General features: G+C 35.4%; 1 long non-coding RNA gene across 1 annotated transcript; it reads right to left on the bottom strand.

Moving 5' to 3' along the window:
• Window positions 1-4,192: 4,192 nt before the first annotated feature.
• LOC111947665 lies at window positions 4,193-8,973 on the bottom strand. Its single transcript, XR_002873532.1, has 3 exons — window positions 8,374-8,973; window positions 5,832-5,946; window positions 4,193-4,365 (listed from the first exon to the last, which is right to left on the bottom strand). It is a non-coding gene; the product is annotated as an uncharacterized LOC111947665 (long non-coding RNA).
• Between the last annotated feature and the right edge of the window lie 5,367 nt (window positions 8,974-14,340).

Here is a 14,340-nt window from a genome sequence, read left to right on the forward strand (position 1 = left end):
GCTCAGGCTGCTGTCTCTACAGTGGTAATGCAGCAGAACAGACTAGTGTGTGGTAAAGGTTACAAATTCAAGACCAAAAAAAAAGTCAAAATGCCAATGCAAAATGTGATTAAACAGCAGAGAAAAAGCTTCTTCAGATGCAAAGTTGACAGGATTACAAGAATGAAAATGTTGCTTAAAAGAGGCTATATGTATATCTATGGGGAGTTCAACGGAACATTTTAACAATGATTCAATTAATATCATAATTAGCGGTTGCTGATTCATTGTTGATATTGGTTCATTTTGAACAATCTGATTCACTGACCTAAAATAGATCCAGGACATCTTTAGCCAAAAATCCAACCAGTGTGACTCAGAGAGAAATACCTGGATACTGAAAAGTGCTGGTGAAGTTTTCCAGATTCCTTGTTGCTCTTGCACAATCATCAAGTGTGAATTATATATGTTTACAAACAAACAAGTAAAGAAGAATTCATGGAAAATCCACTCACATTTTAGTTTCATAACGTTCAGCCCACTGTTGTTTTTCCACAGCGAAATAATCCGAAGGGAACATTCTTAGAACATTCTACCACACTGTATGTTATAGTAAAGTACTACACCTCAATCCAAATTGTATTTTCCAATATTGATTAATTTATATTTAAATTAATTTTATAATTGTTTAGGTTATTTGAATTATATTGACAACTAAGAACATAAATCGATTGATCTATTAAGTTGATTCATCGTAACACTTCTATACTATCTGGTAATTCACAAAGCCACTATCCTCCATGTCATATAGTCTGGAGAAAATCTCAAAAGTATTATTTTGCTGCCACATTTAAATTCTTCCCCATCTTTGTTGAGTGACACCTTCAGTGGAGGAAGACACAACACTGGAGGAAAAGGGAGACACCTCTGCATCACAACCACTTTGTTTAAAGCCAGCATAAAATGTGTCACAAACCACAACCAATTACATTTCTAATGGTATAAATTCCCACCCAATCATCTTTTGATCTATTGTAAAAGCGTTCCCAGTGGTCTTTTAGTTATGATTACGCAATTTTCAGACAAAAATCTAAAAAGCTGTGTTGTTTTCAAAAAGATAGTTTCTGCAGAGCATCAGAAGTTCATTGGAAATTTGTCTTTGACTTGTGGGTGGAACAGTTGGTTTGAAAGTAAGCCAGCACTGATTTCCATCATCCCTTTGTTTACACTCCCCCTCTAGCTTACAGCCTGTCATGACCCAAACCTAACATTATCAGTGTAACAAAAATAGTGAGGAATGCTGGTGCTATACAGTCGTACAGTTCTGAGCCAGATGCCAGCTCAGACGAGGAAAACAAAGACGAACATGGATGCATTTGTCTACAAGTGGATGCATCGGAATCATTGCCTGTATAAAAGAATTGGATGGAGCGCGTGTGACGTCAATCTTACAAAATGCCTTACTTCCAGCTCCAGCAAAATTGAGCCAATTCATTTGCCATTTTTCCACAGTACGGACATCGCCATGTTGGAGCCAGACGACAGTGATTGGTCCGAGTGGTCTGAGTCGACGTTTCTATGGCAACTACTGTCACTAATAAGGGGTGAGCATATTTTAGGTCAAGTCCATACGCCTTCCACGTTCGAGGTGGAGGCTCAGCTTTTACTGAGCCATCTGATTTGTCAGTTTATAACTTAAATAACTTGCGATTAAGAAAAAATGTCATAAAACAAAAATTTGGACTAGCAAGAAGATATTAAGAAAAAATATCAGAGTAAGAATGCTTTACATTCTGACAAATGTAAAGAATGGGTGAAAAATACTTTGTTCGGAAAATATATATTTCGGTGAGATTTAAATATTTAATTATCGAACTAAATGTTTAATTTTATAAAATTAAATATTTAGTTGACAAATGCAACAATTAGTTTGTCAACTAAATATACAATTATAAAATAATTAAACCTTAAATTAAATATTTAACTTGCTAACTAGATATTTAGTTGGTAAATGTAATATTTGTAAATACCTGAATTAAAAGGTGAAAATATGCATTGAAAAAATGAAACCTGTTTTTTTTTCTCCTAAAACAAGCTACATAACTAAAACAATTGCTGTTAATAATTGACTCTGTAGCTTTACATAAAATGGGATTTTGGCTTGTTGGAGCCAGCAGGGACTTCCTATTTGGAACATGAGTGTGGAAATGCAGTCCAGTTCTAACATAATAATAATAATAATTGTTACTTTATTTATCCCACAATATACGGTATGTGAATATACGGTAAACGATCGAAATGGAGCGGAGCAGGGGGTTTGTGGCCTGCTGATTGTAGTCTTTATGGAACAACTACAAGCTTTTTCAACAGCAATTCTTCCTTCGCTCCTGATTCACAATGATTTGAATAAAGCAAAATTCAGACATAGAATTTTAATAACTTTTCATTTTATATGTCCTCTATCATAAGAAAAATGGCACAAAAACATGTTAAAACACACACAAAAAAACAGATTTCTTTTGGAGCGGTGTTTAAAAAAACATAATAGAGACACTTTTCAATTAAAAAAATTGCATTTCTTGAACCTGTAAAGCCTCTGCGGGTCTGAAACAGGGATGCAAAGTGGCAGGTGGAATGTAAATACTAATCAGATCGCACATCCCGTTGAAGAGGGAGCAACTCTGATCATCAGATGCCCTTTTCATTTCAGAACGTCTCCCACCTCTTCAAGCGGCTGCATCCATAGACAGGTCTGGGCGGACAGAATCCTATTAGGCATTAGAGAAGGGGGGGGGGGGGGGGTCTTGGCCAACTTCGACATGCGCACCCCTCCCCCATCATGTCCTCCTGCCCCCCATGTCTTCCATATGCTTACCCATCATCCCTTGCAGCACCCTAACCGCCACTTTTTTTTTTATCTTACCCACTTTTAGGGGGTGGGGCTGCATAAATGGCGCGCCAGTCAAAGTACCTTCACTACCAGATGTCTGCCTGCACGCATTGGTGGTCGGGATTCCCCCCCCCCCCCCCCCCCCCCTACTTGTTCGCCCTGGATGAGCCTGAACATGACTAACTGCAGCCGCATCCTCCCTCACACACCCCGAAGAAAAAGAAGAGAAAGAAAAAAGAAGCTGGAGCAGGAGAATGTCTGTTGGGAGGGAAGAGGAGAAGGAGGATTATTTGAAAGGCAGAGTGGGCGGGGCCGGGAGACCATGAGTGGGTGCTCTTTATGTTCATCTGCGAGGGGGCGGATGGAGGTGAGTGGGCGGGGGCTGGGCTGATTCAGCCCGCGCGTGAGTAGTATGTGACTCACACACAAACACAGGAAGGAGCGCGTGCAGCTGTTTAGCGAACACCGCGCTGTATTTATTCGCTGCTCCCAATTTAGACCTACTCCCACTGTCGAACACCGACCGGTGACTCAGTGCTCTACTCTCCTTTTTTTTTGGTTTTGTTTTAATAGTTTCATTTCCACATCCTGAGATTTTTGGACTGGATTATTTCGCGGCTGCGACAGTCATCCTCTGACTCAAGCTAATGACATTCAAAGAGGGAAAACGGCGCCATATTCGAGGCTTCCTTAGGGGAGAAAAAAGGAACGTGCCAACCATGTATTAATAAACAAAATATGTCAATTAAGTGTTTTTTATTTATTTATTAGTTGGATTTTTTTTCTAAATTATGCTAACTGTCCGAAGTTGGATTTTTTTTTACATGAAAATAATAATATAAATTTTAAAATAAACCTTAATTAAGCTAAAATAATACTAGCCTTCTTTTTAAACTACACAATGTCCCAGAATGCTTGCAAACAAACTGACAGTTTTTATTTTTATTTACTTTTATTTTTTTTAGCTCAATCCAATCCATAGTAATTTCAAATGAAAAATTCCTCAAATTAAAATACATACAAAAACATTAATAATCAGATAAACATAAGACATTTGATAAAACTATTCCTGGAAAGAGATTATCTAAAATATGTAATTGTGCAAAAAAACAAAAACTTTAATCTTTATGTCTGCTTAAATATGTTTCTTTCGTAAGGAATAAATTAGATGCAACATGCGAAAAATTACTTTTTAAGTTTTAGTTTATGAATTAAAAATCTGCAACAAATAAATATATGTACATTTAAAATAAATAAATGTATTACTTTAACATAATGTAAAAAAAAAAATTGCTCAAATAAGTACACAACTAAATAAACCATACGCAATGCTTTTTCCAAGATACAAACAGAACTCAAAACAAAAATATAAATATCTGTTTTTGCATGACTTCAAATAAGCTCAGAACTATTGCTATACTAAAATGTATACAAGAAAACAGCAGTCCTTACCTTCTGTGTGACTACAGCCTGTTGCTATCTGTAGTATTCTTAGTCTAAAACAATGACAAAGACTGTTGTTAAGAAGTTAATAAGGATGTGCAATATGGTTTTAGATCAATATACAGTTTACTGCTAAGCTATAGCAAGTTGAAGTAAATAATACTCATGCATAATTAAATAAGCAATTTCATGGCGTGTTTTTCTCATGAAATAATGATGTGGGGGAGAAAAACAAATGTCTAAAAATTACTGTTTATGCTTTTCTATTTATTTAACAAAAAAAGTTGTGAGTTCTTCAAATATTTTACTGTTTTTTAAAGTTCATAACAGAGAATTGTAACATCTTCATATCGTCTACGTCAACTTTCAATGATTTAAAGATGTACAAAACTTTAACCCTTTATTATTGGTGCTCACTGCTTTTCTGACATTATATACATCTATTCCTGACTATTGCTTATAAAATACATTCGTATTTGCATCCATTTTACATAAAACATTTTTAGACTTGGAAGACTATATTGCAGGTAAATACATGGACTTTTTATCAGTTCAGTAATTCATAGGTCACATTTGAATGAAGATAAATAACAGTGTGAATGTCTAAGTCAAACTAGTTTTTTTTAATGAACTCAAACCTTTGCACAAGTAGTAACACTACTTTTAGGAATAATGGGGGACATTTTTTCACAAGGTTCTTTTTGTCATATGAACATAGATTTCATATCGTTTGATTCTACAGTTACAACAGTTTATTAGTTATAAGAGTTGAATATATAAAAACAACTTTTAGGTTGGACACCACGGAGAAAACATGTAAAATCCTGTTTTCCAGTACAGGCTGGAATCAGGATATGTGACAGATATTGCACCATCTTGTGGAAAACACTTGAATGTGCAGTAGGAGGACCTCTTTTTTTCATTTTTTCTTCCCCTCTTTCCTTTAACTGTTTATGTCAGTGGCAAACTAGACAGGGAGAACAACCACTTCGTTGTGCTGATAGCCCTCCACCATGTCTCAATGCGAAAACACATCCCAGCCCTTGTTGACATGGACGTCTCCTGGCAGAAAAAGCACATTTGAGGTCATGTCCAGCAGATGGTAGTCTTACCCTGAGAAAAGAAAGTGAGCATGGATTCCTTACAAGGTTGTTGTTTTTTTTTTTTTTCCAGGAGGACAGAGTCAGGGCAGTAAACATGCAATAGTCTGGAAATGAAGTAAAACATTAAAGCGTTGTATGTAAGAACACTGGTTTTTGCTCTCACAGTTTGATGATCAAATGATTTTGAATTGTAAAGTTTGGTGTTTAAAAGTCAATCATCTAAACGTAAGTCTTAGATTCATTTATTAAGCTGTCAACTTCACCCTTTTTGTTGTTGTTATAATTCCAAGTAAAAGTGAGGGCAAAGGATGTTTGTGGCTTAGACAGGTGAGCTCTGAGGAGTTGGGAAGACCAATAGATGAGGGTCACCTTGGTAAGTGTGCAACTGGAGACAGGAAATTCACGCTCTGTCCTACCTGATTGATCAAAAGAGAAAGGGCCCGCCTGACCGTTTCGGGCCTGTCACATCCCAGCCGAGCCGCTGCGGTCCCCAGAGAGAGCGCCTGGCCTGTGCTGCATCTGTGCCGCTTACTTAAAGAAACAAAAGCAGCTGAGTTTTATCACAGCCCTTTAATTTCTGTGGGGAACAGACAGCAAATGCTTTCGGGGCTCTCATGACAATAGCAACAGCAAATAAACACCAGGATTGTGCTGTTTGGAATTGGTTTTCTTTCAAAGATAACCTACAGAAACAACTCGGAAGTGTTGCCTCAAGTTGTTCATTTGGGTTTTTTGGATCATTTTCTATCATATAGCTACAAATCAACCTTTTGTGAGGTTTTCTTTTTGCAATTATGAGGTTCAGTTTTGCATTTGACCTTATATCAAGCCAAGATTGCATAGATTTAACATTGAAAAGGATAGATAAAAATCCAAATAAAGCCCCAGTTTTGTCACATCTGCAAATATTGTTTCAATCATAAATGAATTTTATTGGTTTAGTCAGTTCCAAAAAGCTCTTCTCCTGCCTTCTTCATACATGGATGAACACTAAATGAGGATATTTGGCTTGATTGATTTAATTCTCCACCTACTCACAAAAAGTGGATCAAGATCAGGGTTTTATGTGTACTTTGATGCCTCCAAAATACTGCGTTTTTTCCTCCCAGATGCCTTATAAATTGTGGTCAAATAATTAAAAAAAAAAAAGGAAATGATCAATTATGTTTTCTGTTGCAGAAAAAAGCTTTTCAAAGTATTTATTTTACAGACAACAAGAAATTCTTAGATGTCTCTTTTTTATTGCTTTGTATTTGTGTTATAATTGATTTTTGTAGTATTTATTTTAAATTCCATCTTTACAGATTTATTCTTAGTGGTTTTTTACTCTCAACCGATTATATATTGTGTTATGAAATATGACTTTTGGAACATTTATAAACGTCTGCTAAAGCACAATTCATAATAAAGTGGCTCCGTTTTTGGTTGTTTACCATATGCCAAGAAATTTCAAGTCTTGGTAAGAAATGAGACATTTATTTTGAAGGTTGTGCTTTGCTTGTATTGGATTTTTTTCCATTCTGTGGAGTCTCGGGTTTCATTTAACTAAGCATATTTTTGGATTTTTCAAATCCAAAGTATACTATTCAAATTATTTGTTACGATCTGTTGAAAATGTTCAGAATCAAGACATTTTTTTGCTATGGTGATTTGTGTAAGATGCATATAAGGAAAAAATCGTGATTTATGCTATATTAACAATGGCCAATCTCTTTTAAGAGGCTAAAAAAAAACAATTTAGTCTCTTTTTTCAAAGTAGGGTTGTGAGGATAAGAGCTACAGATAATATTTCAAACAAAGTAAAAGAAAGATCAGATGTCAATATTCAGAAACTTTGACGGTTTGTGAGTTTTGCACAAGTAGCTCCCCCTTGTGGAGAGAAGTAGTCAATGCAAAAGCTGTTGGTTTTTACATCAAAACCTGTAGCAGTACTAAAATTCTTGCAGATAAAAGAATTTAATTACACTTTAAAAGTTCTATAACTATTTATTTTAAGAAAACAATTATGCTCTCATGCTGGAGTGTTCTTGGGAGGACAAATGTTTCTGTAAAAATGTGCTTTTGGTAAACACGAAATGTATTTTAAAATTATTTTTACGATTTGTCTTTTTTTTTTTTTTTTTTTACCTTTTTCCAATACATTTTCAACAACTTGAGTAAGTAAGGCTGCAACAATCTTGCATTTTTAAAACATTAGAGTTACTGCATTAATTAATGATTGCAGTTTAGCAAGAAATCTAAATGGAAGACAAACCTCTTCCTAGAAAGACGGGATTCGATCTCAGATGAGAATTGCTGAAACATACCCCTTTTGGAGACATTTGAGAATTTTGAATTTAATTTTAAGGTACAAGAACTGTCTGTCATTATCTACATTTCAATTAAGCACAACAAGGGTTTTTTTTTAATAACATAAAATTGAATCTGACTCTTAACGTGATACCAGGAGTACGAATGTGTTAGACAAAATTGTTTTTGCTTTTTTAATGTACAAATGACTCACATCTGTTTTGTAAAGCAGTTTTTTATGAAGTCACAGAAACTTTTAAGAATTAGAAAAGATATAACATCTCACATCAGAACAATTGCTGAAATGGGGTTTATTACCTCAGGATCACAGGGAACAGTGGTTTTCCTAAATAGATTTGGAGTAAAACCCATATATTAATAAATCACACTTCAATATAAGGTGTGTTTTTGGACTATTATGATATAAAGTAACATGCTATGGGCCAACCCTGACCCCCAAACAGTTTTTTAAGCTAGGAGTTAAAACACTTGGGAAAGTTATGATGGTGAAGCTGACATGTCAGCAACATTTTATAGTTAAAAAAAAAGAAAGTCCTTACAAGGGACAATATTTAGACCATCTTCAGCAGCAGCTGCAGCAGCAGCAGCTGGGCAGGTCAAAATGGCAGAGATGCAACTGGATGGAAGAAGAGGGAGTTTTATCCTTACCTGTCACACTCAGTCAGGAAAGGTCATTTTGCTGGAAAGCAGCCTAAACAGTTTTTCTTATATATGGATGGTTTTAACGTACAGACGTAAAAAAAAAAAAAAAAAACATGTTCATCTTTAAGTTACTGCGCCTGTCTCACCAATCAATTAACCTCCACAAAAAGTTTGAGTCTGAAAAAGTTAATCACCTTACAGCCAGGTGTATTAAAATGCTAACTAATAATTAAAATAGTCTAAAAGTCTCCATTTCTCTTGAAAAAAAAGTAATAAAAAATGAAAAACATGCACAAAGTACATTTTTTTTTGTAAAAATGTTGATGCCAGTTTAAAATTAAACATGATTAGTGTTGATATTCAATTCTAGTGTAAATTCTAATCAGTTGTAATGTACCCTAAAGCCAATTTACTGTGCATCTGAGAAAAACGAAAAAGATTGGCATTTAAGTTTATGGTGTACAATCTAACTGAGGAAATAAACTTTTTGTCCAAATCAGGCCTCTGTCATATTTTGTATTTTGTTTAATCACCAAGTTTCCGATCATTATTTCCCTTTTTGAATTTTTTTTTTAAATTTTGATTATGTGCCAGTTTTTTTAAATGTTATGACTTACTTTGCTGACTTTTTTTAGAATATTCAGTTTTATATCAATTCTTTTGAGTTTTTCTCACGTTTTTTACTATTCTTTAGTTTGTTTTTGCCCCCCAGGTCATGTTTAAACCTTTTTATTATTTTTTTTGTGGTCATAGTTGAACATGTCTTTATCAGTATGATTTGCCTCTGGGTTTGTCAAAGCAATGTTCTAATAATAATAACAATAATAATAATAATAATAATAATAATAATAATAATAATAATAATAATTATTAATAAATTCTATTTGTATAAATTTAATTTGTATACATTTTATTTGTATAGCGCTTTAAATGACATAAAAAGATGCTTTACAACACGAGAGTAAAGAACAAGTCAAGTAATAAAATCAGTAATAAAATAAAATAAATACAGTAAAAACATTTTAAACTTTGGTGCAAATATCCCTTGTGCTATCCTAGGCACTTTAACATTGGGAGTTGGGTCATCTAGACCCACTAGACAGTGCTCTGAACCTTTTTCTTCAATGATTTGTGATCTTCACTGGTGTCCATGGATTACATGAAGTCTTTCCACCTTTATCCACCTTTGTCATGGTAGGGAGAACACGTGAATGTAAGGGTGGGGTCATCTAAGATAGCACAAGGGTTAAAACATTGCAAAATGTTTTTTATTTGGTGTAACATAGTTTTTTCCCCTCTTTGAGTTTGTGAACCAGTTGCTCAGACCAGTCTTCTCAGACACGTTGATGAGGCATGGAGTCAGCAGATTCAGCAGGGAGGGACCACAGGGGTGTCAGGAGAAATATCAGTTAACAGATCATTGCGCTGACATCAGGAAGGCCGTCTCTAGCCTTGACCACAACACACTGCTCGGTACTGTGTGCAGCGAGTGTCAGATGGCTGGGTATTGATGAATGATTAGAGTTGCAGAAGAAGCACTGCGGTGCTGCCACCCGCAGGGGCTGAGGCTAGACGGATGAGTCCATTTGGAATGCAGAGGGGGCCCGCTAGCTACATTAACTATTAAAGTGTGGTTATCTGGGGGTAATGGTACGCCCGCAGCACTGAAACAAACGACAGCAAAGGGAAGGTGAACCCGTAAAGCTGATTCATGGGCTGCTCTCTGGTTGATCATGTGGTTCATTCTGCTGTGAGGATCTGTCAGGTGTCTCAACGTGATTGATGGTGGAAATAAATAAATGACAACAGTTCACTCTGACATTAAAGCTATGCAAACACATCAAAGTTTATGACGAATGCACCCACAATTCTTTCACCCTCTAAATGATCTAATGTCTATCCCTTTAATCATGAGCTAGAGAAGAAAGGACATTCTTAATGTAAAAGGGAAACAGGATCCCCAAAGAGCTAAACATCATGATTCCATTTTGGTAATTTACACCTGATTAAGCAACCTTTAAAGAAAAATATAACAATTTCTGCACAAGTTCCACTCTTTAGTAATCTGTCTTAATGCTATACAATAATATGATTGGATTAAACTTCAAAAGGGTTGAAGATGCTTGAAAGAATAAAAAAAAAAAAAGAAAAAAATGAGCATGTATGGGTGTTAATGACTTCAATTACTTCACTTTATTCGGGCCAGATCGTTTTCAATTTTTGGTTCTTATGCACTTTTGAGCAAATATGTCAGCGCTTAAAAACACGTAAAAAAAATCTATGGGGGCAGAATCCCTTATTGGGTTAAAAAAAATTGATATATGGGATATCTAAAGGAAGTTGTAAAATTATTATGGGATGCTTATAGGACCTTGGGGCATTTTGTGGCAAAGTGTGAAATTTGGCGATTTTCACATTTTTCCAAAATATGTTAAAAGAAATCTTTTGTTAAAGTGATCTTCACAGAATTTTACACACATGCTGCGAGGTTAAGTCTGTAACCACAACCAAATTTAGTTGACTTTTGACCATGGCGGAAGAGGAAGGCCATCTTGAATTTTCCACAAAAAAAAAAAAATCACATTTGTTACTTTCTACAGATTTAAACTCCTCTTAGGGATTTCAATCTATCACCTCACGACTGGCATAATTGGAAAGCTAATTGGGAAAAAACGTTGGTTTTAAAGTTTGTAGATTTTTAAGGGTGTGAGTGTGGTGAGTGTTGCTCACACATTTTTTTGATTGAATATTGTGACATTTATTCCACAAATCCCTGGCTCCAGCTGAATGAAATAATATAACATATGATACGAATATATTAACCCTTGTGCTATCCTAGGCACTTTAACATTGGGAGTTGGGTCATCTAGACCCACTAGACAGTGCTCTGAACCTTTTTTCTTCAATGATTTGTGATCTTCACTGGTGTCCATGGATTACATGAAATCTTTCCACCTTTACCCACCTTTGTCATGGTAGGGAGAACATGTCAAACTAAGGGTGGGGTCATCTAAAATAGCACAAGGGTTAAGAATGTGGGCATGGTCAACAAAAACCACTGTTGCCGAGGAAATCCAAAAATTTACTTTTGATCTCCCTCTTTTCGAAATAGCATAGACAAGTTCATCACCCCCAGGTAAAACCAACAAAAACAAAAAAAAAACCAAATGACATTTTGAAAAAAACAAACATTTTTTTAAATGAATTTCTCACATGCAGCTCTGACTGGGTGGCAGGGGCAGAAGGGAAGCGTGAGGGGCATGTAGCAGCCGTTCAGCCAGCGAGGGGGAGTCAAAAGGGGATGGTGAGGGCAGGGGTGGCTGTTCGCGGCTTCAGTTTTTTCCACTTTTTGAATAAAAATAAAGCAAAAACCATGTAACACTGAATCAGATACAACATCCATCCCTCCCTAACGAGCTGTGAGCAGTGACAAAAAAAAAGTATTAACATACACCTCATCCTCTGGACAATCCCCTGCTTTGTCATCAGCATACCTGTGAAAGCACTGCCCATTCTTCCAGCAGGGGGGGTCAAATGAAAAAAACATGGGCACCCCAAGCTCCAGTTCACATCATGCAGTGTACATTTGTCCAATTTATTACTGCATCAACTGAAAGCTGAACCAAATCATTTTTTTCCCCAGAAAAAGCAGTGGAATGGAAGGCAGCTCCTTCATCTATCAGCCTGTGTGGGAAGGCGGGTGGATCTCTTTCTGTTTTCAAAACTGGACCCTTGGTTTTGTTCCAGAAATTCACACACTGCTTCTCTTTTCTCACAGTTTAAGAGGGAAGAAAACAAAATAAATGCAACAGAAGACTCGTAGTTTCTACTCTGTTTAACAATCATTTGACAGCCAACATGTCACTTCACTTACTTGAAGTTCTGGTTCTGTTTCAACAAAAGCATCAACAGACATGAGCTGTGTTCATCTTTAGGGAGTATGTGTCTAAAAAATTATGGAAGAAATGTCATAAATGTGCATTGTAGAGCGGAAGAAAGCAACACAACATGACAATGAAACGCAACAAAGAGGAAAGTCAATCGTAATCTTGGAAACTGTGACTGCTCTAACTTGACTTATTATGGTTCAGTTTTCACAAAAGCTGTGTGTAAAGCTCAGCTTTATCCCCATAAATCCAGGACTCCACTTGTTTCACCTTAAACAGAAAAATAATTGAAGATTTTTTAAAAATAAAAGTGGAAATTCAATGAGGCAATAAAGTTCCTTCTTTTTGCCTGGTGGGAGATGCAGCGTCATTAGTAGTAAACAGTCATGCTCATTGTTGTGCGTGAGCTGCTTTCGCTGGTTATGACACAAGCTGGTGAATAAACACTGAAGAACCTTCACTTCTTACCCCAGAATTACAGAATAGCCCCACACTTTGGAACTGAATTAACTCTATTTAACTTCTCGCTAAAGAGCAACAAAGAATTATTTTTCTATGAAGGAGAATGTTTAGCATTCTTTTTACATTTATGAAAGCTATCTGTCAGAAACTGGGGGGGGGGGATCCCAATATGCAGAAGAGCAGACAAACTCAAACACAACAAAACCCTGACTGAAAGAAGCAACAAAAAGGTATCAGTGCAGATGACCTGAACCCCCCCCCCCCCCCCCCATTTAAATACACTGAGGATCAATAACTTAAAGGAAGACAGCTGTGGATTGGTAACCTGAAGCTGGTGTGGCATTGAGAGCTGGAACATACAAAACCTGAATAGAAGAATCAAGAAAATGTAACCTGAAATCAAACAAAACAAACAAAAAATGGCAAAGTCCTCCCCCCTGTCCTCTCACCGTGATTCTAGTGATCAGTAGAATGTGAGCATCTTAACAAAAGTCTTACCAAGGAAAATAACAAAACTTGTGTAAAATACATTTCTGTGAAGAAAGAAGAGTGAAATAAAAATCCAAACCTCTTCAGTATTTGTTTTGTTTACTGGTCGCTGGGCTGTGAGTCGTCACTGGTTCTGATGACAATTTAATACATAAAACAACAGAGTTTACTGTTTAAAACTGCACTGAATTAGAGAAGTGCTTTAAAAGACATTTCTATTCTATAAGAGCTGCACAGACTCATTTACAGTTTCACAGGAAAATACCCCAGACTTTATTTATGTATTTCAAACTGATAAAATAAAATAAAACATCCATAAACAGGAGTAGAACGATGAATAACTAAATGCAAAGTTGAAAAAGGGCCTTGAATAAAGTTTGACAGCTTTTTTAATCCAAACCCCTATTTTCAATTTTGTCCTTTTATGAAAGAAAGTTAAAGTTTTAATAAAGCAACTACAATGAAGTAAAAAGGTATAAAATTAGGTAAATATAAAATTTAGCACAAATAATATTAAAGCAAACTAGGAAAGCTTTAGAGCTTAGAAGAGAACTGGTATTTTCTGCTTTGTTTTTAAAAATCTACAGACTTAAGTGAGAATATACCTACATTTTCAGTCAAATTGAGCCAACATTTTTGTTATAAAGTTTATGACTATGATTAATATGCTTTAAAAAACAAAATCGTTGTTTCTTTGTGCATTATACCATTTAAGACCATTATACCATACCAGACAAAAACAACTGTGGAGTTTCAGTCAGGAAACACGACTTACATTTAAATTAATATGAACTTAATATAAAATTAAGTTAATGATGTTATTTTATGTAAAAAAAGGTAAATAAATGGAATCTTTTGGGTATGGACACATAACAAAGACACATCATTTATTTAAAAACAACTTTTTTAGCTTTCTTTTATGAAACATATGAACGGTACCCCTTGAAAACAGGCATAGTTTTGTAAAACAAATGTCAGAAAATCTTTACATTAATACTATCAGAATTATTAATGCAAAATCAAATAAAAAATGTAGGTCGATATTACGCAGTATTCATGTTGATCATAAACATTTAAATAAAATGTGTTTAAGTTATATTGTCATCAGGTCTCACTCCCTGTAAAATCAAGCACA

This window comes from Oryzias latipes, chromosome 7 (assembly GCF_002234675.1).
Source record: "Oryzias latipes chromosome 7, ASM223467v1".
Classification (NCBI taxonomy): Eukaryota; Metazoa; Chordata; class Actinopteri; order Beloniformes; family Adrianichthyidae; genus Oryzias; species Oryzias latipes.